At 39.5% G+C, this 24,501-nt stretch overlaps 1 pseudogene; it reads left to right on the top strand.

Moving 5' to 3' along the window:
• On the top strand, positions 1 to 22,249 carry LOC104212168 (pectin acetylesterase 8-like; annotated as a pseudogene).
• The last annotated feature ends 2,252 nt before the right edge of the window (positions 22,250 to 24,501 follow it).

Here is a 24,501-nt window from a genome sequence, read left to right as displayed (position 1 = left end):
ATGGGTTTGGGAGTTCATGACAGAGAGCATTTTTTCACTAGAAAAAAACTTCAATTACAACTCGTTTTAATACTAGTATGTTTAGATGGAAGTGCACCTGCTTTCAACTTTTATCAAGGAACTGGCGCAGGAGTTCGTAGTTGGCTTCTTCACCTTGAGGTTAGAGTCATAATCTCAGTTTCCTAGTTTCGTTTTTTTTATAAATAATTTATTTAACTTATAATATCCACCAAAACATTGTATTGTAAAATATTTTTTTACTATTTATACATTTTAGCTTGTTATAGCAGATACGTCTTGAACATAACTAACGTAACTACGACTTTTAATTTAACTTATAGAATCCTCTAACATTTATACTATAATATATTTTTTTTATTATCGATATATTTTAATAATCTGTTGTAGCAGAAACGTTGTCTTTATAACTAACTCCGAATTTTTCAGGGAGGAGGCTGGTGTGACACCACTTCAAACTGCCTAACTCGTGCTGGACAAGTTTATGGATCTTCAAAACAAATTCCTCCTCAAGTTTTTTTACAAGAATTTTGAGCAATGACACTGAACTAAATCCGGTAATATTTTTTTTTATTTATTAGAAATTGTCTAGCTCTCTTAACCAATGAAATGGAAAGGAAAATTATGTATGTCACCATTTTTAGATTTCTATGACTGGAACAAACTCAAGATTATGTACTATGATGGGGCATCTTATACAGGTGACGTTCAAGAAGTTGATCCAGTAAGTTCAATTGTACAAGTTCTCTCTTATTGCTATAAAGTCCATATTAATATAATTGAATTTTCTAACAAGAAATATTAAAACTTTTCCAGTCTACAAATCTCCACTACAGAGGGGCAAGGATTTTCAAATCAATCGTGCAACATTTGTTAGCTAAAGGAATGTACAAAGCTGAAAATGTACCCCCTTAGCTTTATTTATATATTTTGGTCTTTTAACACATTTGGCTGCTCGACCTAAAAATACAGTCCCTAATCAATATACAAATATTGTACATTATTAGTTATGTATAATATATACATTTATCGACTATTCTTTTTGGGAGGCCAAAAATTTAAGTTAATTTCTATTTTATTTTACATAACTAACAAATTTAAAAAAAAAAATGTCATGATAGGCCATTCTGAGTGGAACTTCAGCAGGAGGGTTGGCTGCAATATTGAATTGTGACAAGTTCAGCAATCTCCTTCCTCTAAGTGTTAGAGTTAGATGCATTTTTGATTCTGGTTTTTTTGTTGATGTGTAAGTTTCTTTTTCCCCCTTCGATTCCTTAGAAATTTGGTTGCAGTGTTTTGAAGTTTGATACTAATATTTGTATGAGTTTATGCAGAGAAACTATTTCGGGCTATCCACATATACAAGAGTTGTTTTACAGAATTGTTAAATTACATGTAAGAATCATAATTTAATTAGTTGCTTATTTGTTATCTCTATTCCTTTCAATGTTTTTAATCTTGATTGTACCTGGTTTTAGGGGTCTGCCAAGAACCTGCCACAAGATTGCGCTGTTGAATATGATAAAAGCTTGGTAAGAACAATGTTTTTGGAATACAATTGGAGTTTTTAGCTTTTATGTACGGCGCAGAGGCGGAGCCAGAATTTCAACTTTATGTATTCTAAATTTTAAAACAAAAATAATAAGAGCTAATTTTTTTATATTGGGTACTAAATTTGATATTTGTACGTACTAATGAATTTTTAACACAAATACATTATTTGAGCAAAAACTATCGGATTCGACCAAACCAGCATTTAGTATTTTAGCTTTGCCCCTGTACAAACAGTGCAAAAATATCTTTTACTATATGTAAAAAGTGAAATTAATAAACGGAAAAATAAAGCAGATTATCTGTTACCCGAGTTAAAATATAATACTTCATAATTTTGAAAATTATTTACACTATCAATGTAGTGTTGATAGTAGGCTATATAGTTGATATTTACACCTTAATATGACCATACTTTGTTGTTGTTCTATAGATAAATTGCCAACAAAATGCTCTAAATAGTGTTCTTTTGTTTAGCAGGGAATATTATATGAGAGGAAGCAACATGAAGTGTTTTGGAGGCGATAATGTGAAGAAAAATGCCCACTCGAGAAGTACCCGAACACAAAGAAGCATAAATGGCCTGGGCAAGAAGGCCACCGCGACCGCGGTGAACTGCGGTAGATTAATAACGTAAGGCAGAAAGGTCAGCATTCACCGCGGTCGACCGCGGTTGGCCGCGCCCGCGGTGCACTGTTCACGCTGCTGGAAAGTTTGAGGACCAAAGTGTAAAATCGGGGAAACTTTTGTAAAACCCTTACATGCTTTAGAAACTCGCCCAAGATTGGGGGCTAAGCTGGTTTTAGATTACTTTTGGAGGAAGAACAAGTGTGAGAAGATCAACCAAACATTAGAGTTTTTCTATCTCCTTTTTAATTCTTGCAATTTTACATTATGAACAATTTAGTAGTTCTCTCTTATTTTGTTATGAGTAGCTAAACACTTATCTAGGGTTGATGGAACCAATTGTTGGTTGAAGTTTTGACTCAAGTTGTTATAATCGAGCCGGATTTATGATATGATTGTTCAACTACGTTTTGTATGGTGATTAATTGAATGGGCCCTTGATTAATCGTGTCTAATTACCTTATATTGCTTGAGAAAGAATATTAGGTTAGATAGCTGTTGAACAACACCACTTTTGGATAATTGAAGAGATTCATTACTTGAACTTAAAAGTGGGTTTAGAGATAACAAAACTTTGGTGGGATAATTTAGAGTTGCATAACTATTGTCAGCTAGAGTAGTTCGAGAGAATGCTCTAGTAAATTATTGTAGTTGATCGAGAGATAATTACGATAACCCATAACTCTTAATCCTCATAGAGTATTACGGCGAGATTATAGCGGAAGAGTCAAGACCTAAACTAGCAATTGGGGAAATCACTGCCCTAGACCTTTTTACCATTGAATTATCTTTATTTTAGCTTACTGTTGTTTTTAATAGTAATTGAAGTAGTTAATAAAAACCCAATCTTTATTGATCAAAATCTTGCATCTAGAGATTGATTGAGTTGATAATAACATTGCCGAAGAGTGTAATAGATAGGTTAGTTACCTGAGGATTCGATTTCGGACTTAAAATCGGATTATATTTGCAGCGACCGCTTTGTCCTTTAAAAGGCATAGTTGGGCGTTATCAATTTTTGGCGCCATTACCGGGGAACTAATAGTGTTATTTATTACAACTTAAAAGTAGTATAAAAATTATTAGTTCAAATCAATTTCCAAAGGTGTTAAACAATTTTCATTGAAATTCTAACGTTTGAACTCTTGTGGAATTCAGGTGTATGCCTAGAGATTCTTCGAGGACTGGAGAATTGCTTGAAGGACTTTCAGACCCCGAGAAAACATTCAGGGCATTGAATCGTGCCAACAAGAGGATCCAACAATCACAACAACCATACTAGCTTGAAATTGACATGGGTGACGTAGAGAACGTCAACGGAAACATCAGGGATTAGCCAGCTGACCCAAACGTCAGAGTGGTGGCACCTCTTGTGCTAGAAGCTGCACTTTATGATGGGGCTCAACCCACAACTGACAACCTGGCAACTGCCATAGTTGTACCCGCAATTCAAGCGAAGATATTCCAAATCACCAACAATATGTTGCATCTGCTGCAGAATAAGGGATTGTTCTCTAGGTCACACATTAAAGACCCTCGGCAATATTTGAAAAATTTTCTGTCAATTTGCGTGACTCAAAGGTAGCCAAATGTGACCCCAGAAGCTATCAAGCTATTACTGTTCCCGTTCTCTGTGACTGGGGAAGCTCAGACTTGGCTGAATTCGCTCCCAATAGATTCCATTATCACCTGGGAAGAATTAGTAAAGCAGTTCCTGAATAAGTTCTACCCGCCTAACAAGACTGCAAGGTAGATTGATGAAATATTACAGTACAAGCAGCAGCCGACTGAGACCTTGCAAGAAACTTGGGAAAGATTTAAAGGGATGCTGATGAAGTGTCCTCACCATGGCATTCCAGAACAGATGCTTGGCCAGATATTCTACATGGGGTTAGCTGACAATCTAAAGGCCAATGTGGATGCTTCAGCTGGAGGTGCATTTGTGAGTAAGACATTCACCGAGTGCAAAGTCCTTCTTGACAAGATGTCTCATAGTTCGGGATGGATGACTAGAGGTACAACACTGGCACCCATAGTGCATTCAGTTCCTCTTGACCCAAATAATTTGCATGCAGAGAACATGGCCACACTCATGACTCAGATGAGTATTTTAACAAAGAATATAGATGAGATGGGTACCAAACAGGTGCATATTGTTGACACGACAAATGGAGGACTGTGTACACCCTGTGTTAATCAGTCTTATGTGTGTTCATGGAGCGGAGAAGGTGAAAATCAAGGGGCAAGGGAAGATATGTATTATGTTAACAACTTTGGGGGTCAGAGACAAGGAGGACAACAGTGGAGACCGGTACCAAATCAGCAATACAGACCCAACATGCCTCAGCCTGGGGGAATGCAAGCTCAAGGCCAAATGGTGCCATACCACCAGAGACAACAGTGCTACCCACAACAGAACCAGCAACAGTTGATATATCAGCCACCTCCTCAGCAGCAAGATAATAACATGGTAGAGATCAGGGGGATACTCTAGCAACTCATTGGAACAAATGGTAAGATGCAAGAAAAGTTGGCAGTACATGATACAGCTATAAAGAACATTGAAACTCAGTTGGGGCAGTTGTCTACGGCTTTAAACAACCGCCCCCAGGGAACATTGCCAGCGGATACAAATATTAACCCTAAGGAGCAAAACCCGAATCAGCGGATGGCAGTAAGTCTCTGGAATGGGAGAGATTTAGACAAAGAGCAGGAGGTTGCACAAGCCAACAAATAGACTACGCCAGCCACTCCAATTCCACTAGAGGTAGATGAACCAACAAATCTGACTGAAGTGGTGGTTGAACAGGGTCAAGATGAAAAGGGTAAGGCTAAGGTAAATGAACAAGATGCAGAACAGGTGGTGTTTCTTGTGCCATAGAACCCCAACAGAGAGAAGCCAACAAACAGTGCACAAAGGGTGATACCTGCACCATTCCCTCAGAGACTGGTAAAACAAAAGAAGGAAGATCAATACAAGAAATTCATGGAGATGTTGCGTCAAATTCAGTTGAATATTCCTTTGATGGATGCCTTGAGGGAGATTCCAGGTTATGCAAAGATGATGGAAGACCTAATGTCACGAAAATTTGATTTTCAGGACCTATCCACATTGACTCTGACGCAGACCTGCAGCGCAGTAGTGACCAGACCGATGGCTCAAAAGATGTCCGACCCAGGTAGCTTCACTATTCCATGCACGATTGGGAGTTACGCCTTTGCAAAGGCATTATGTGATTTGGGAGCCAGCATAAATTTGATTCCTCTGGCTGTATACACCAAACTGGGCATTGGCAGAGCTAGACCGACTTCGATGTTGCTGCTGCTGGCTGACCGTACGGTAAAAAGGCCTACTGGGATTCTTGATGATGTGTTGGTGCAAGTGGGGAAGTTCGTGTTTCCTATAAACTTTGTTTTTCTGGACAGTCAGGTAGCTGAGGAGATACCTATCATTTTAGGTAGGCCATTTTTGGCCACTGGGAGAGCACTGATCGATTGTGAGACTAGGGAATTAAAAATGAGACTGAACGATGAAGAAGTCATATTCAATGTTCAGCAATCTATGAAGAGACCCAGTGAATATTCTAATTGCTCTCTAGTGGAGACAGTGGATGTGATCCTGCAAGAAGATTATGTGACCCTGACTGTTAAAGATCCATTAGAGGCATGTCTGACAAATTTAGAAGATGGATGGTGAAGGGTTAGCTGAGTGGGTCATGGCACTTGAAGGACAAGGGTTCTGGAAAAGGGAACCTCAGTTCGAGTCCCTTGAGTTAGAAAAAAGGGCTACACCTCCAGCAAATCCATCAGTAGAGGAACCACCCAAGCTGGAGCTGAAGCCACTCCCAGCTCACCTCAGGTACATTTTCTTAGGCCCTGATTCTACTTTGACTGTTATTATATCATCCAGTTTGCTAGATGTGCAGGTAGATTAGCTCTTACAGGTACTGCAGGAAAGTAAGACTGCCATTGGCTGGACCATGGCAGACATAAAGGGTATCAGCCCAGCCTTCTATATGCACAAGATTCTCTTGGAAGAAGGGCACAAACCTTCCAGAGAACATCCAAGAAGGCTGAACCCGAATATGAAAGAGGTAGTAAAGAAGGAAGTGATCACATGGTTAGATGCGGGAATCATCTTCCCTATCTCTGATAGCAATTGGGTCAGCCATGTCCAATGTGTGCCGAAAAAGGGGGGAATGACTGTTGTGCAAAATGAGAACAATGAGTTGATCTCAACTCGTACAGTCACGGGATGGCGAATTTGCATGGATTATCGAAAATTAAACACAGCCACCCGGAAGGACCACTTCCCCTTGCCTTTCATTGAACAAATGTTGGACAGGCTGGCCGGGCGATCACACTTCTATTTCTTGGATGGATACTCGGGGTACAATCAGATATCAATAGCCCCCAAAGATAGAGAGAAAACATCCTTCACTTGTCTGTATGGCATCTTCGCCTTTAGGAGAATGCCTTTTGGGCTTTGCAATGCACCGACGACATTTCAATGGTGCATGTTAGCCATTTTCATAGACATGGTGGAAGATATTATGGAGGTCTTTATGGATGATTTCTCCATGGTGGGAGATTCATTCGAGGACTATCTTCACAACTTAAGAAGAGTGCTCAAAAGATGTGTGGAGACAAATTTAGTGTTGAACTGGGAGAAGTGCCATTTTATGGTACAGGAAGGGATAGTCCTGGGACATCGAGTGTCCAGTAAAGGAATTGAGGTAGACCATGCTAAGGTTGACGTGATTGAATAACTACCACCGCCCACTTCAGTCAAGGCGGTGAGAAGTTTCCTTGGGCACGCCGGGTTCTACAGGCGATTCATAAAAGATTTCTCCAAAATTGCTAACCCATTATGCAAACTCCTTGAAAATGATCACCTATTTGTGTTTTCTAATGAATGCAGGTTGGCATTTGAGGAGCTGAAGAAGCGATTGGTGACTGCACCCATCATTGTTGCACCCAACTGGGAGCAGCCATTTGAGCTCATGGGCGACGCAAATGACTATGCCATAGGAGCAATCTTGGGGCAGCGAAAGGATAAACTGATGCACCCGATTTACTATGCAAGCAGAACGCTAAGCAGTTCACAACTCAATTACACCGTGACAGAAAAGGAAATGTTGGCTGTTGTTTTTGCATTTGACAAATTCAGGTCATACTTGATTGGATCGAAAGTTATTGTTTACATTGACCATGCAGCAATTAGGTACCTGATAGAAAAGAAGGAGTCAAAGCCACGCTTGATTCACTGGGTTCTTCTGTTACAAGAATTCGATCTGGAAATACGTGACCGAAAAGGGACAGAGAACCAAGTAGCTGACCACCTCTCAAGGTTGGAAGGAGCTGAAAAGAAGGTAGAGGTTGAGGATATAAAAGAGATATTCCCGGATGAACAGTTACTGGCAATGACAATGGAGGAGGCACCTTGGTGTGCTGATATTGCTAATTATTTAGCAAGTGGTATTGTACCTTATGAACTCTCCTCAATTCAAAAGAAAAAGTTCTTTCGTTATTGTCGGTATTATTATTGGGATGAACCTCTATTATTTAAAATATGTGTAGATAACATGATCCGGTGGTGTATCCCCGAGAAAGATCAACATTCTGTTTTGCAGGCTTGCCATGCCTCACTATATAGTGGACACTTTGGAGGAATTTGGATAGCAGCTAAGGTGTTGGAGTCAGGCTTGTACTGGCCTACTCTGTTTAAGGATGCCCATGATTGGGTTAAAAGCTGCGATAATTGCCAAAGTACTGGCAACATATCTCGTAGACACGAGATGCCAATTACCACAATTCAAATGGTGGAGATTTTTGACATGTGGGGGATTGAATTCATGGGGCCATTCGTCAGCTCGCATGGTAACAAGTACATATTGGTAGCAGTTGGCTATGTTTCCAAGTGGGTCGAAGCAGTGGATCTTCCGACCAATGATGCTAAAGGGGTACTAGGCTTTCTAAAGAAGAACATTTTCACACGTTTTGGTACCCCAAGAGCTATACTCAGTGATAGCGGAACCTATTTCTACAATAGAGCATTCGCACGGCTATTGGAAAAATATAGAGTTCTTCATAAAGTGACCACCCCGTACCACCCACAATCAAGCGGGAAAGTTGAAGTGTCCAACAGGGAGATTAAAAGTGTCCTCACAAAAACAGTGAATGCAACAAGGACTGACTGGGCAAAGAAGTTGGATGATGCATTGTGGGTGTACCGCACAGCCTTCAAAACCCCAATTGGTATGTCACCGTACAAGTTGGTGTTTGGCAAGGCATGCCACCTCCCAGTTGAGCTAGAGCATAAAGCACTTTGGGCATTGCGGCAGTTGAACTTAGACATGGAGACAGCAGGTACTAACAAAGTCACTGGATTACATGAGCTTGAGGAATTCAGGTTCCAGGCCTTTGAGAGTGCTAGATTATACAAAGAAATGATGAAATTAATGCATGATAAGCACATTTTGGATCGAAACTTCAAACCCAGAGATCTAGTGTTGTTATACAACTCGAGATTGAGATTGTTCCCAGGTAAGTTAAAGTCCCGATGGTCAGGACCCTTCAGAGTGGTGAAATTGTTCTTAAGTGGAACTGTAGAGATTGAATCAGAAGATGGGACAAACAAGTTCACAGTAAATGGGAAAAGGTTGAAACATTACCTTGGAATGGCTGAAGAAAAAGGGGAGAGAGTGGTAATCACTTTGGGAGAGCCCCAGTACGCGGAAAAGAAGTGATGATAAAATGTTTGCGTCGTGTCGCGACGTTAAATAAGGCGCTGGGTGAGAGGCAACCCACGAGTGTTGTTGTTAGTATGTTCATTTAAAAAAAAACAGTGCCAGCACCGCAACCGCGGTGGAAGGCAACATTCTGTACGAATTTTTCTTCCCACCGCGACCGCGGTGGACAGCGGTGAGATGTAAACATTCTGCCTTAATTTTTTAAAACCCACCGCGGCCGCGGTGGACCGCGGTCGACCGCGGGGGTACCAGGTATTTTGAATTTTTTTAAATTTTTTCGTTCTTTTTCTGTTTTTTTCTTTTCTTCTTCTTTTAATTTTAAAACCCAAACCCCCTCCCCTCCTAACCTTACATTACTGATCCCCCTCCCCCAAATTTCTCCATCTCTCTCTCTCTCTAAACCCTAACTTCCCCAATTCCTCTCCTCCTCTTCTTCTTCTTCACTCATACTACACCCCCCATCTCCATTCCTCTCCTCTTTCCTCCCTTAAGGTATGATTCTAACCCTCCATTCTCTTTTCTTTTTGTATTTTGTTGTTGTTTATGATAGTTTGAGGTTGATATGGTGTTGTAATTGTAGTAGATTTTTTTTATAGTTTTTTTCTATTTTAATTTCGTTTATGAGAATGTTTGGTGAAGGGGCTGTGTAATTAATGTTTGGAACGGTGTTTGTTGGTGGGTGATTGAATGACACAAGTGTGGAGTGTATTGGTGTAGTTGTATACTCAATTTGGGAGGAGTTTTGATAGATTCATGAGGGCTAAGTGTGTTTGGATAATGCCCCGCCCACAAGGTGTTTGGGAAATTGCCCCAATGGAGATATAAGGAGCTATTGTGACATGGTTATGGTGAAATTTGAGTAACCATCCATAGTCATATATTTTGCGCACTCACTAATAGGCGTTTCGTTATTTAATAAGTGCAATGAGTTTAGCTAGAAAGAGACGAAACACTGGGCCCTCTACTAGTAGACCGGGAGGCTCCTCACGAGCTAGGAGCCAAGCCAATGCACCTCAGTTTGATAGCACTCGGTTTGTATCCAGAGCAGCGGAGGATAGGTAAAACCAGAAAGCAGCTAAGAAGTTGCAACATATGGTGCACATTGATCGCACAGCTTTGGAGATAGAATGCCCCAATATGTTTAATGAGCTGAGGCGGTGTCAGCTGGATATCTTCTTCGAGGTACCGGAGGAGGCTGATGTTCAACTAGTAAGGGAGTTCTATGCGAACTTTCCAGAACATGAGAATGGGGTTGTGACGGTGCGCAATACCCCGGTAAACGCATCCCTCAACACCATCCACAGGGTATACAGGCTGCCAGTGTTTCGGGGTGAATTTGATCCTTATCGTACTTTTAGCGGTACATGGGCCTTGTGGGGAACTCTTCTTGATACTATCTGTGTGCCAGATGGAGAACACCTATAGATCAAGCACATGATTACTCTCAACTCCCACTGTCTGAATTATGAGGCTAAGTGTTGGCTAACCATTGTCAACAGTCGATTGTTGCCATCCAGCAACACGACTGATGTTAATCTACCACGGGCGTCCGCAATGCACTGTTTTATGTCCCACAATGATTTTGATGTGGCCCGACTCATCCATGAAAAGATGTTCGTTAGATCACCGAAGCTAACCAAGGGCCACTACTTCCCTTCGCTGATCACCCGGTTGTATCGTATTGCTAGAGTCCCTGAAGACCCTCGGGTTGATGAGAGATTTCCACTAAAAGCCCCGTTCCGGGCGAGAAAAATTGGAATTGGACGAGAGCCGGTGATGAATGTTGATGACTCTGACGATGATTCAGCTGATGATGATGATGATGCTGAGGTAGTTGCGGTTCCCCCTCCTCCGAGAGTTGATGTGGCAGGCCTATCACAGCCATGCCGGAGCACTCGTATGATAGCTTTGGAGCAGGATATGGCTGGGTTGCGTACCTCAGTCACTGATTTGGGTGCCCGTGTTGATGCGGTAGCTAAGAGGCAAGTGAAGTCGGAGAATAAATTCTTGGGCTGGTCGAGAGCACTGGGATGTGCGTGCAACGTGAACCCAGACACTATCTCCGATCAAGAGTGAGCCTTCAGGGAAGTTCCTTAACCTCACTGTTCTTTAAAGTTTTAAGCCATGGGGACATGTCATCATTTTAAATGTGTGGTGGGGGATACTTCATTGTATATTTGTAATTGTAATAATTGACTGTTTGATTTTGCTTGTTTTGTCTTGCTTTGAGTGTTTTGATGTAGAGCAATAGTTCATTAGGAAAGCTAAAATAGTAAGTGACTTGTCCCGATGACGAATCTCTTTCGGCGGGGTTCTTGAGGGACTAAGTCGAAGAAAACAAATTGCATTATGGAGACTCTTCCTGATGACGGATCCTTTAGAAAATTTTCTTGAGGGAAGTTAGTCTAGAGAAAAGACCAAAAAGATTTTTATTTTTTTATTTTTAGATAGTGTAGTAACTCCCCCTTGGTTTTTCTTTGGGCCACGGTTCTTTTTCAAGGGTTTAGCTTGAACCAGGTATAGGTAGTTTTTGTTTAATTTTGTTCTTTTTAGTTTTAAATTAGGACTAATGGGCTACGAGCTAAATTCGAAGAAAAACCCTTAGCGTTGATACACCTGAGCGCAATAGACATTAGAGTATAACGCCTAGCTTCATTGGTTGAATCCTGTTAGAGTGCCTTAAAATTGTACGTTTGTATCTAACTTGAACATTCAAAAGATAATGTCTTGATAAACCAATCTGGAGTGAGTCATGTGCCATGTGTGTGTGAGTTACTGTGTTCCATGTTTCATATTTGATGCCTAGAACTTGCCCTGTGTGTTTGCAAAGCGAAATAGTAGTTTCTTTCAGTTTTAAAAGTGATATAGACATTTCTTTGTTGAGCCAAACATATAAAGTAAACCCACGTGAATGCAATACATCTTAGTTAACCCCGTTGAGCCTATAAGCCTATTTCTTTGGTAACCACATTGCGAACCTTACCTAATTGTTTGAATATCTTGCTGTTTGAACCCTTTTACCTCCCAATAACCACTTGAATGGTAATGGAAATATGCAAAACAAAAGTTTGGGGAGGTGGTTTGGTGTTTGAGTGGAACCATTGAGATAGAGAAAATGTGTGGAATTTTGAAGCATAAAAGAAAAAGCACCACGGAAAAAAAATATGGGTTATAAATAATTATAATGGTTGATAAGTGGTGGCTTTTACAAATTGCACCTAATGGATGGGGATGAAACAAATGAGGTGGAGTGTTTGGTTGGCACAACTATGATCTTTAAGTTAAATGTAATTGTATTAAAAGTGCTTAGGGAGGTTAGTCACTATATCTAAATATATCCTACCCGTCCCTTAGCCTACATTACAACCAAGTAAAGTCCTATTGATATTAGACTGAATGGGCTCAATTAGTAAAGTATTACACTATGGGCAAACCTATGGTGCATCTTTGTGGCATGTGAACGTTCTTTCTGAGAGTGAGCGAATTTTGTCTATCTTAGTTCCTACTTGTTCTAATTATCATTATATGTGGAACGACTCTCTTATGTGATGTGAGGGCATGTGATTCACAAAGGAAAGGTAAGTCTTGACTCTTGTATAAAGTAGTTTGAGTAAGTGCAAATGTTGCATGGTACAAAAGGTTTGACTCTTGAGGTAAAGGTTGTTCACTACTAGGTGCAACTTTTGTAAAATGTTCATGGTGTTAGTTAAGGGAAAAGCTTAGGGAAGGAATTTGGATGGAGTGTGGTGGATTGCTCGAGGACTAGCAATAATTTAAGTGTGGGGTGTTGATAGTAGGATATATAGTTGATATTTACACCTTAATATGACCATACTTTGTTATTGTTTTATAGATAAATTGCCAACAAAATGCTCTAAATAGTGTTCTTTTGTTTAGCAGGGAATATTATATGAGAGGAAGCAACATGGAGTGTTTTGGAGGCGATAATGTGAAGAAAAATGCCCACTCGAGAAGTACCCGAACACAAAGAAGCATAAATGGCCTGGGCAAGAAGGCCACCGCGACCGCGGTGAACCGCGGTAGATTAACAACATAAGGCAGAAAGGTCAGCATTCACCGCGGTCGATCGCGGTTGGCCGCGACCACGGTGCACTGTTCACGCTGCTGGAAAGTTTGAGGACCAAAGTGTAAAATCGGGAAAACTTTTGTAAAACCCTTATATGCTTTAGAAACTCGCCCAAGATTGGGGGCTAAGATGGTTTTAGACTAATTTTGGAGGAAGAACAAGTGTGAGAAGATCAACCAAACAGTAGAGTTTTTCTATCTCCTTTTTAATTCTTGCAATTTTACATTATGAACAATTTAGTAGTTCTCTCTTATTTTGTTATGAGTAGCTAAACACTTATCTATGGTTGATGGAACCGATTGTTGGTTGAAGTTTTGACTCAAGTTGTTATAATCGAGACGGATTTATGATATGATTGTTCAACTACGTTTTGTATGGTGATTAATTGAATGGGCCCTTGATTAATCGTGTCTAATTACCATATATTGCTTGAGAAAAAATATTAGGTTAGATAGCTGTTGAACACCACCACTTTTGAGTAATTGAAGAGATTCATTACTTGAACTTAAAAGTGGGTTTAGAGATAACAAAACTTTGGTGGGATAATTTTGAGTTGCATAACTATTGTCAGCTAGAGTAGTTCAAGAGAATGCTCTAGTAAATTATTGTAGTTGATCGAGAAATAATTACGATAACCCATAACTCTTAATCCTCATAGAGTATTACGGCGAGATTATAGCGGAAGAGTCAAGACTTAAACTAGCAATTGGGGAAATCACTGCCCCAGACCTTTTTACCATTGAATTATCTTTGTTTTAGCTTACTGTTGTTTTTAATAGTAGTTGAAGTAGTTAAACAAAAACTCAATCTTTATTTATCAAAAATCTTGCATCCAGAGATTGATTGAGTTGATAATAACATTGCCGAAGAGTGTAATAGATAGGCTAGTTCCCTGAGGATTCGATTCCGGACTTAAAACCGGATTATATTTGTAATGACCGCTTTGTCTTTTAAAAGGCATAATTAGGCGTTATCAAGTATATATAGTTAAGTTAAATCCATAGAATTGGCACTTTTACCACCGATTTTTCTCACAAGAATATTTTTGTGCAGTGCTTCTTTCAGGCCGGCCTCAGTATGTAGCACCATACATGCAAACGCCACTTTTCATCATTAACTCGGCCTACGATTCTTGGCAGGTTAGACTATAAATTCGAAAAATACCAACTTTTTCCCCACTTTTTGTTTATTTCCCTTTAGATTTAGATTATAATTGGTGGTGCTCTTTATTTCTTGAAAATTAGGTGATCTACAGTTTTGTTCCCAAATACGTTGACCCTCTAGGTGTTTGGAATAAATGCAAGTATCATATAAGTCAATGCACGCCTAGTCAACGCCAAATACTCGATGGTAAGTATGTATTGTGTAAAAGAAAAATAATCACTATATACTATGACATAATTTAGACAAACAGTAAGACCAAAAATGAAATGCGGTCTCCTTCTGTATTCATGCCTATATGGTTACATCTTTACGGATATACGAGAAACTTTCGAGATTATATCTGCGCTAATTTATTGATTTTTGCTTAGAAAATGGAAAATACTTCATTACTAAAAGATAAAGAGTTTAGTCATTGAGAAAACAGATCGCCTAGCGATCACTCCAGCTTGATCCTTATTGAAAGCATGTAAATAAAAATGCTACATTATCCACATCCAGCCAACATGTTAGCCACAGTCCCTCTCCGAATATATGGTATTGCTCGTCCTGTCGTCCAGTCCCATAATATGAAGGAAAAAAAAAAAAACAGCAATCATTAACAATTTGTGAGTGACGAGTAGCTGGATATCGATAAGAGATAAATTGGATAGTACCTGAAAATCTGTTTCTATTAGTACTTTCGATTATTTTTGACTGACTTCAATTTTTAATTTACATTTAATTATAGTTTTCTAATATTCCGCTGGTGTTGTAACATGGATCTATAATAAAGAATTCCCCAACATGGTTTACTAAAGTTGGCTCGACATGGTTTGTTGAAGCTCCTTTTACTGGCTGCTAAAATTAGTTATTTCAAGAAGATTGGTTGACGCGATCACATGCATGGTTATACTTTAAAGGATTCATTTACTATTTCCATAAAATTAATATGCTAACAAAATTAGAATAAAGTTTCTTCTTCTTCTTCTTCTTATTATTATTATTATTGTTATTATTATTATTAATCCCTACATATCAGAATCATAGTCCGCCATATAAGATCATTAACGGATTGCAAGATGTGCATTTTACATTCATTATAATATGAAACTCATAAAATATATACTGTTCACTAACCATTTTACATTAATCTACATATTAGAATATAAGCATAAATATTTTTAGTAACCACGTTATAGACTTGTCCTATATATAATGCAAAAATCAGCTCAAAGTTATACTCCCACCTCATAAGGCAACCATTGGTAGGTAAAAACTTAATAGCAAGTCAATGTTATAGATCTATATAAATTTGCATGCTTTATGCCCTGTTAGAAGTTATGTTATAAAATACAGAATGAATTAAATTTCATATTCATCTCACGAATCGTCGAAACAGATTGCATGCTTTGATGGGAATTCGAAATTAAAGAAGCGTATCATTATTACTTTCCATTTTGATGCATAGAGAAATAGAGTCACATGCATGTGCAGAAATTTCTTTGTCCTGTAAAATATAAATCATCTTCAAAGATAGCAAGAAAAGGTCACATATGCATATAACTATGGATACAAGAAGAACATCGTCAATGGGTAATACCATTTAGTAAAGTTGGCCAGAAATTTCCTTCTTTTTTTACCCCTAAAAGTCCCCATCTGGTATACAATTATTTTTATTTTTTTTGGGTTGAAAAAGAGCTAGAAATTGACCGAATTCATTTCTTTTTTTCTTCTTCTTCTTTACAGCTAGCTTAGAGAGGGAAAGTTAAAAATATCCTAAACTTATTTTATCTGCTTCTTCAACTTCAAGTCTGAGTAGGATAAAAGCCAAGGTAAGATAAACAACATTAATTAATCTCAATATCCGAAGTTCTAGATAATCAAACGTTGTAAAGGCGGACTACTCTACGTTAGCCACACCACATTGATCCCGAAGCGATCTTCCTCTATATAAGAATCATAGTCTGCCAATCCATATCATTAATGGATTTCAGGATCTGCATTAAACATTTGTAGTAATCTGATAATCATAAAATATATATTTTCACTAAATTTACAATCTTGAAATTCATGTAACATCAGGTTATACAATACTTTTGAGGGAAATCTTACTTGATCAATTCTTTAATATTTTCATTTTTGTCTTTACTTTGATTGTAGGGAGAAACAGATGAGTCTGAAACCTAAATAATGGTATTTTGGACTCAAAATACTATTATACAGCTAATAAAAAGCTATATTTCTAACTAAAACACAGTATTATATTGCGTTTTAGTTTAACAGAAAGTTAGCTGTTAATGTAAAACGCAATATAATACTACGTTTTACTAAAATGCAGCTTCAATTTGGGCCCACCAATATTCCTTATTCTTAGGATAACTGACAATATTCGTTTTTTTTAATGTAAAACGTAGTATAATACTACATTTTACTAAAACGTAGTATTATACTGCGTTTCACTTCCTTTTTGGGCCGACCATTAAGTGTTATGCGGATAACTGACATAACAATAATTCAAATACATAAAGCGTGGTATTATACTGCGTTTTACATAAAAAAATTCTGCACCCCAAGCTATGACTTGCCTTAGTTAAAGGCGTTATGATTTTATGAAAATCCATTCAAAACTTTCCTTCAAACTTCCGTTCATACTTCTCTTCTTGTTATCAAGTATTTTTTTTATAATGTCTGAAGAGCCAAAAATAAGGGTTTCATTATATTGAGGGGGAGGGGGGTGAGGTTGTAATGGAGAATAACTCTGTGAGGTATAGCTCACCTCCACAGTGTCATATTAAATTGCCGCTTACAATGGAGTACGATAAATTGATATCGTTGTTACGTAAAAAAATGAGTGTGAAGAAACGTTCGGTGAACCTTAAAGTAACCGGTAGATTTTCGTACTCTGTGACTCCGCATGGGTTTGCTTATTACTCTGAGTTTAATATCGAAGATGATGAAACTCTTAGAGTTTTTTTGCGGATTCCGGATGAATACAAGGAATTTATTGTAATATAATTGTTGGAAATGTACGTCAAGATTGAAGACGTTCCTAATAATGAGGGTGTGCATAGTAGGGATAACCCCCAGTCATCGGGTGGTTACTCTGGAGCAGTTTTTCCCCGACAGATTCCGGATGAAAAAGCTTGCCTTGATTTAAACTTGTCTACACCGGCAAATGAGCAGCCACAAAATAATTTTTCGATTCTATATAATCCACAAGACGACTGGTAAACTTCAAATTTTCTACGCTTTAGCGATGTTTATTTTATGTTTGAATTAGATTTGTATTAACACTTATATTTTTCATAAGGGGTACCGTCCGGATATGAATTTTACAAGTTATGACTGATGATAGGCTATAACTGCGTATTTTAGTCGCTTATTACACTCTAATTTACTGCACTTTAATTGAGTTTGAGCTTTAATCGCTAGTGTTTTGCACTGAATATGTGTTTTATGCCTTGTAGGAGTGATTTCGATCTATGTAGGCGTTATGGAAGGAATTCAAGTGATTTGGAGCTTTGAAGTTTGAGTAAAAGCCCAAGACATTAAGCCGGGATCGTGTTCGGAGGTCGTGTACCAAGTCCGGATGTTAAAAGAGGACGAAATAAGTTCACTCTGAGAAAATTACACTGTCGCGCCGCATGGGATGCCGCAAGGCGCAGCGCAACAGTGTAAAATGTTGCCTGATGTAAAAAGTTGAGGCTGCTGATAAACTCCATTAGCGCGCCGCAGGGTGCGGCGCATGGTGCGGTGCGGCTGTACAAATTTCACAGAGTTGGAGTCCTATTTCATGCAGCAAAAGGTGTTTTCGTCTGGGCTCAACCCTACTTGGTATATATACATGGAAAAACGTTATTTTGGAGATCGAACAGACTTTTGACACATCTTAGACCTAGGGACACACTTTAGACTTAGAGGAAGACAAACCACGCTTGGAGGAGGCTTCTAACTAGTTTTTCTTCTCTTCTCTTCTTTTAGTTTCATAGCTTATTAGTTCTAGAGTTTTGGGTGCTACATGAACGTTGTAGTTTGAAGCTTAGATTGTTCTTATTATTTTATCATATTGGTTTATTTATTCAATCTTGCGCTTAATTATTCGATTGCTTGATCACCAATTGAATACTATCTATGAATCTAGGATTGAACTCGGGAGAGGGAATTCTAGATTGCATATAAGATTAGGTAGAGCAAGATCTTAACTCTTAGGGAGGGCGGATTTGTGGTTAGGATAGGAATATACCTAATCGCCTTGCTTGGTTACTATACAGGAATTATTAATTAGTTCTTGTTAATTCTAATTCCATAGGAATATAGGCGTTAGATTAGCTTGAATAGGCGAGTTGTACTTCAGGAGAAGGCTACGAGCAATATTAACCTTGTCAACCAATAAACCAGATAAATTAATTAGTTGATTTAAGTGAAAAACTCAACGGGATTGTTAGCTAACCCATAGCTCTAGAATATTCACCCACATTGAATTCGCCGTTAAGCTTGCCGTTGTTTTCTTTGATCTCCTAATTTGTTACTTTAGATTAATTTTTGTAAAATATTCACACTTTAGGATTTGCTTAAATAGATTAATTGTTTGGTTTAATTTAGTTGATAGTTAATCACAAGTCCCTGTGGGTACGATATCTGGACTTACAATCTTATATTACTTGTCGACCACGTATACTTGCGTGTGTGTTTGGGAGCAACAATGACCCCTCTCCTAGTTGGAATATGCGTAGTTCTAGCATGTTGGACCATGGTGGTCTATCCGGGGTCATCACCAACAAGAAAATGTCCATCATGGAACGTCAATACAATACAACTTGTAAGTAAAGTGATATAGCTATATGTAAATTATTTATCTAGTTGAGTAGCTTATAATTTTGTTCTTTTTGTGCAGTGAAAACGAGCAACTTGATGTTCCTGACCTCACACAGTTGCCCATAGATGACGTATTAACTCGTGATTTGGCAGATGCGCAGAGTCAGGAAGATGATAGTGATTATGACAACAATGCCGATGAGTCTGGAGATGACACACCCTTCCCTGATGAGGGTAATGATGAGGAGGAAGTGGATGCCAAACCTGAGCTGACGAGGGAGCATGCTCCTCCACCTCCCGTTAGACCAAGAGTGTACGAGTTCCACGTGCCGTTTCATGAGCGGAATATTCCCTACCTTGATAATTTGCCAAGTATGCCGGATGTGGATGCCCTCACAAGGGATGATGACGAATTTCGGTCAGCAATGTGGGATGAATCTAGACCAGCGGTGCTGGCAAAGTGCATGTATTTCCCCGATAAAGCTCGCCTAATCAGGGCTGTAAAAATATACACCGTAAGAGAATGTCGTGAGATGACGGTAAGAGAGTCAACTACGGAGGTGTACAAGGCTGTATACCAGACTTTATGGGTTGTCACTGGATGTTTCATGCCAGCAAGAAGAAATCAGGGTTGTGAAAAGTGGGTAAATATTTTAGCACCCACAGATGTGAAATGGACACATTCAATGAGAATCACTTCAACCTGGATGTAGACTTGATTTCTCTTATCTTGATTACATACTTGAAAGTGTCCATTAGGTTCAAGATTAAAGAGTGTATTACAGCCGTCCACCAGGAGTATGGTTGTACTATAACCAAAAGAAAGGCATATCTTGGGTGCAAACGTGCCTTTCAACTTATCTTTGGTGACTGGGATAAGTATTTTTCATCTCTACCTAGGTACATGGCCGCACTGCAACACTTTAACCCCGTGACTGTTGTTGAATGGAGGCGTGAGCGGAGTTCGGACAGACTCGAATATATGTTGAACTATGTGTTCTGGCCATTTAAACCAGCAATTGATGGTTTTGTGCATTGTCGTCCTGTAATTTCCATAGACGATACTCATGTCTATGGAAAGTATGATATTAAGCTTTTGATTGCAGTTGCAATAGATGCCAACGGACAAATATTTCCACTAGCTTTTGCCATTTGTGCCAACAAAAGTAAAGAGACGTGGACGCTTTTTTTGAACCACTTGAAGCAGTACGTTGTCAAACAACGTTTAGGTATTTGTCTAATATCTGATCGACATGGTGGTATTTTAAGTTCTGTACGACATTTGCCTGAATGGAAGGAACCCTATGCATACCACCATTACTGTGTGAGACACTTGAAGGCCAATTTCTAAAAAGAAATATCACGACAAGGCCTTGCATTATTTAATGTGGATGGCTGTGTCTAAGCACCAGCAGTGCAAATTCACGAGGCGTATGGAAGCGATCCGGCAATTAGATCCATGAGCCTATACTTGGCTGATGGGACATGAGCTTCACATGTGGACATTGCATGTTGATGGCGGCAGACGATGGGAATCCCTGACTACAAATTTGTCGGAGTCATTCAACGGAAAATGGTGAATGAAGCCAGCAGGTTGTGTTTATGTGGAAAATGGACCATCTACCACTTGTCGTGTGCACATGCCTTGAAGTGCTTTCAACAAGTTGGTTTAGGGGCAACCAACTATATTGATAGGCAATACAGAGTTGCTGCATACGTAGACACATATAGTGGGCAGTTGCAGCCATTGGGTGCTGAGCATTATTGGCCGCCGGAACCTTTTAAAATGGTATGTAACAAGGACTATTTGTGCAAGCTGCAAGTGCAAAAGAGAACGTGTATAAGGAACCAAATGGATGTTGGTAACACCGTTTATGTGCGTAAATGTGGCATATGCACGCAAACAGGACACGACCATCATAAATGTCCTTCAGCTAGTGTGCGTGGCGATGATAATCCAGCTCCTGGTGCAAGTTCGCCGAATGTACCCAACTATCAAGGATACACCTAGTCTTTTGTTTTCGTATTGTTTTTTGTAATACGTGTCTCTACTTGTGTATGTTAAAATATCTATCAAATAAAATTATGTTCCACAATCTTGTTACATCTTATTTTTTAACATGACCTTTTAAATTGGGATGCTAATATGGTAGTTCAAATAATCAAGTTATTGGTGTTAGTAAAGAAGACCAATCTTAAAATTAAAAAAAACCCTATAAAATCAAGACATCCTTTATTATCCTTCTTGAAAATTTGCTTCTTAAAATGGCCGTTGTCTTAAAAAAGGAATCAAAGAAAATAACTAAAGCAACGTAGAAGGAAATAAAGGATAATAACCAATAGGAAAAACTTAATATGTAGAGCGTGGTATAATACTACGTTTTTGTATGTTGTCTTGTCGGTCTGAAAAAGCTGAACCGACTGTGCAAAAGTTGTTTCGTCTCAGAAAAAATTAATATGTAAAGCGTGGTATAATACTACGTTTTATGTGTTGTCTTGTCGGTCTGAAAAAAGCTGAACCGACTGTGCAAAAGTTGTTTTATTTTAGAAAAATTTATTATGTAAAGCGTGGTATAATACTACATTTTGTGTTGTCTTGTCGATCTGAAAAAAGCCGAACCGACTGTGCAAAAGCTATTTCGTTTCAGAAAAATTTAATATGTAAAGCGTCGTATAATACTACGCTTTGTGTGTTGTCTTGTCCGTCTGAAAAAATCTGAACCGACTATGCAAAAGCTGTTTTGTTTCAGAAAAATTTAATATGTATAGCGCAGTATAATACTACGTTTTGTGTGAAATCTTGCCTATAAATAACAGGCGCATTCTTGTTATTTTTTGCGCTTAACAATAACCAATATCAAATATTTTCATAAAACCAAGGTTTCTCTTTACGTTTTAACAAATGTCTCAACAACCCCTTTATGTCCCAAGGTGTGAGTGCGGCAAAAAATGCATGATGCACGATTGTTGGAAATAAGCTGGACGCCGCTACTGGGCGTGTATGAACAAGTTTTATAGGCAACCCGACGAACCTATTTGCAATTTTGAGGTATGGATTGATGAACCATGTGAGCAGGAATACTACAAAGTCAAGTTGTATTTTCTTCATAATTTGTGTTTGAAGCAGTGGGAAAGAGAGCGACAATCCAACCAAGAAGTTGTGAAGTTAAAGGAGAAACTCAAGGAGGTGGAAAAAGAAAAAAAAGCTGGAAGACCAACTCAAATGGTTGGAGCAGAGAATACTAGGCGGTGGTAACTAAACAATTACATGTACGTGTTGAGTGTAGTAGTGTATCTTTATGTTTCCCTTGTCATGTTTTATCATTAGTTGTACTGAATTTATGTTTTGTTAGGTTTGCTATGTTTGTGTTTGTGTTGTACTGTTAAAATAAAATTGTTGTTCAAATTCTGTTAAAATAAAATTGTTGTTAAAATACAATTCTTGCCATTATTTACATAATGTAGTATTTACACAAAATACAAACAAAAATAAATCAATGAGTCCCACAGCCTGTGTGCTTCAGGGCAGCCGTTGGCCTGAGGCGCATACCCTGTCGCCCGGGTACACTATCAGGATCATCCTCATCAAGTCGCCTCTTTATGTGAGGATGCGCAGCAGCATCGACAGTACAACTAGCAGGATCGGTAGAAGGTGTCGTCGGGCCGTCAGCAACCTACAAAACAATTACTAAGCTTAGCATATGAAAATGTTTATTAGTAATGTACGTGTTAAGTCAAAAACATTTTCTCACCATGGTCTCGTAGGGCTCCTAAGTATAAGCATACGTGGTGTCCTCATCATCGCATACGGTGGCCTCCGTGATGGGCTGGGATGAAGCCTTAATAAGAAAATTAAAAATTAATTTATGGTAAATCATTAAGGAAAAAAAACAAATTAAAATTTTACAGTAATACAAACATACCTGCGGCTGTGATAGATCTGCATCAACTGCCGGGGATGAGCCAAAACTCAACCTGCGCCAGCCATCCACGTCTCGGGTCGGCTGATCCTTAGATGCGGTAGATGGGCCTGAAAAGAGCTGGTCTAGATCTCCGTCGAATGTACCCGTGATCAACAAAGGATATGACAGGGTGGCCTGCGATGCTGGCAGATCTAGCTGAAGGCTATACGACGACATGCTGCTGGAAGACTCGTCTAGCTGAGGGAAATAACCCGACTGATTATCTCCAAGATCCTCATCAGGTGACTCAACAGGTGGGTTGACAGGTGCCTCAACGCCTCCTTGCTGGGGACCACCTCTTCGCCGTCCCCTGCGACCCCGTGGGGCACCCCTGCCTCGTGGAGCAGCCCTAGCTCGTGCCTGACCCCTGCCTCATGAGACAGGCCTACCCCGATGGTGCTGCTCTACCGCCGCATACTCAGCCTTGTGATCCAACCTCTTGTCCTCTCTGGCTCGCTGCAGGGTCTAGAGAGCCAGCTCTTCCACCCGCTGGCCATACTCAACGACTACAACATTGTCGGCATGCTGTTGCATCTCTTGTCCCAACTGGTAGAACATGTGATGCCCAATTTCCTGCACAACATTTAAAATATTAATTACATAACACTATATCATAGTTATAAGTATGGGTTCCAACAAAAACATACTAGTGCCTCACGACGTATGGTCTGAACCGACCGCCAGGTACATGAACAGGGTTCCCGATCATTAGTCGGGCGTGACGGCAGTACCATGACGTATAGAGCTCAATAGTCGCTGCCTGGATTTGTGAAGGTGGTGGCAGAATCAGGTCCTCTCGCTGCTCCCAAATAAGGACCTGTGCCTCTAGCCATCCTACAAATGCGTCGTCCACCCTCGAATGATCATCCCGCTAATAATGTGTAGCCACCCATGCAGGCTCCTCGGTATAGTCTGGGGACGGTCAAACTGGAAAAGTACCCACTCTATGGCATGATGCTCCACAACATCGAGGCACATCAGCGGGATGGAAGTGCTCCAAAGCTGTCGGTCGACCGACCAATAATCGGGCAGATCAGCTAGCAACTCGTCGTTGTATGACGTCCAGATGAACTATCATATAATAACATAAAAGTGAGTATGCACAACACAAGTGAATTTATAACAAGTTTAGATATATATTTATCTGTGCGGCCTCCAGCATATCCAACACATCCCTGACAAGGGGGAGATTATGATGAGCATCACTGCCTCGGTAGTTCCCACGCCGGAGAACCCACCTCATAGCAAGAGGGAGAAACGGAGGTGCTACATCCGACTCTAATGGTTGTAGAGGTGTATGCAACGACAAAACCCGCTCCCAGGCCCAAACCTAACATACAAGGTTGACGTAAAATTTAAGAGTCATTTTGACTATATAGAATTCTAAGTAATGAATATAGTATTCGAATATGTTGTCACCTGTAGAAGCGGCAGAAAACCACATATGTAGACCTGGGTGCCCATGCTAGCCCGGCACATACTCTTGTACAGTTAGGCGAAAACAGCAGCACCCCAGCTGTACTGGGGTAACTCATCTAGTTGCTAA

This window comes from Nicotiana sylvestris, chromosome 12, assembly GCF_000393655.2.
Source record: "Nicotiana sylvestris chromosome 12, ASM39365v2, whole genome shotgun sequence".
In the NCBI taxonomy this organism is placed as follows: Eukaryota; Viridiplantae; Streptophyta; class Magnoliopsida; order Solanales; family Solanaceae; genus Nicotiana; species Nicotiana sylvestris.
The sequence above is the reverse complement of the archived record's forward strand: the minus strand, read 5'-3'. Positions and strand labels throughout refer to the sequence as shown.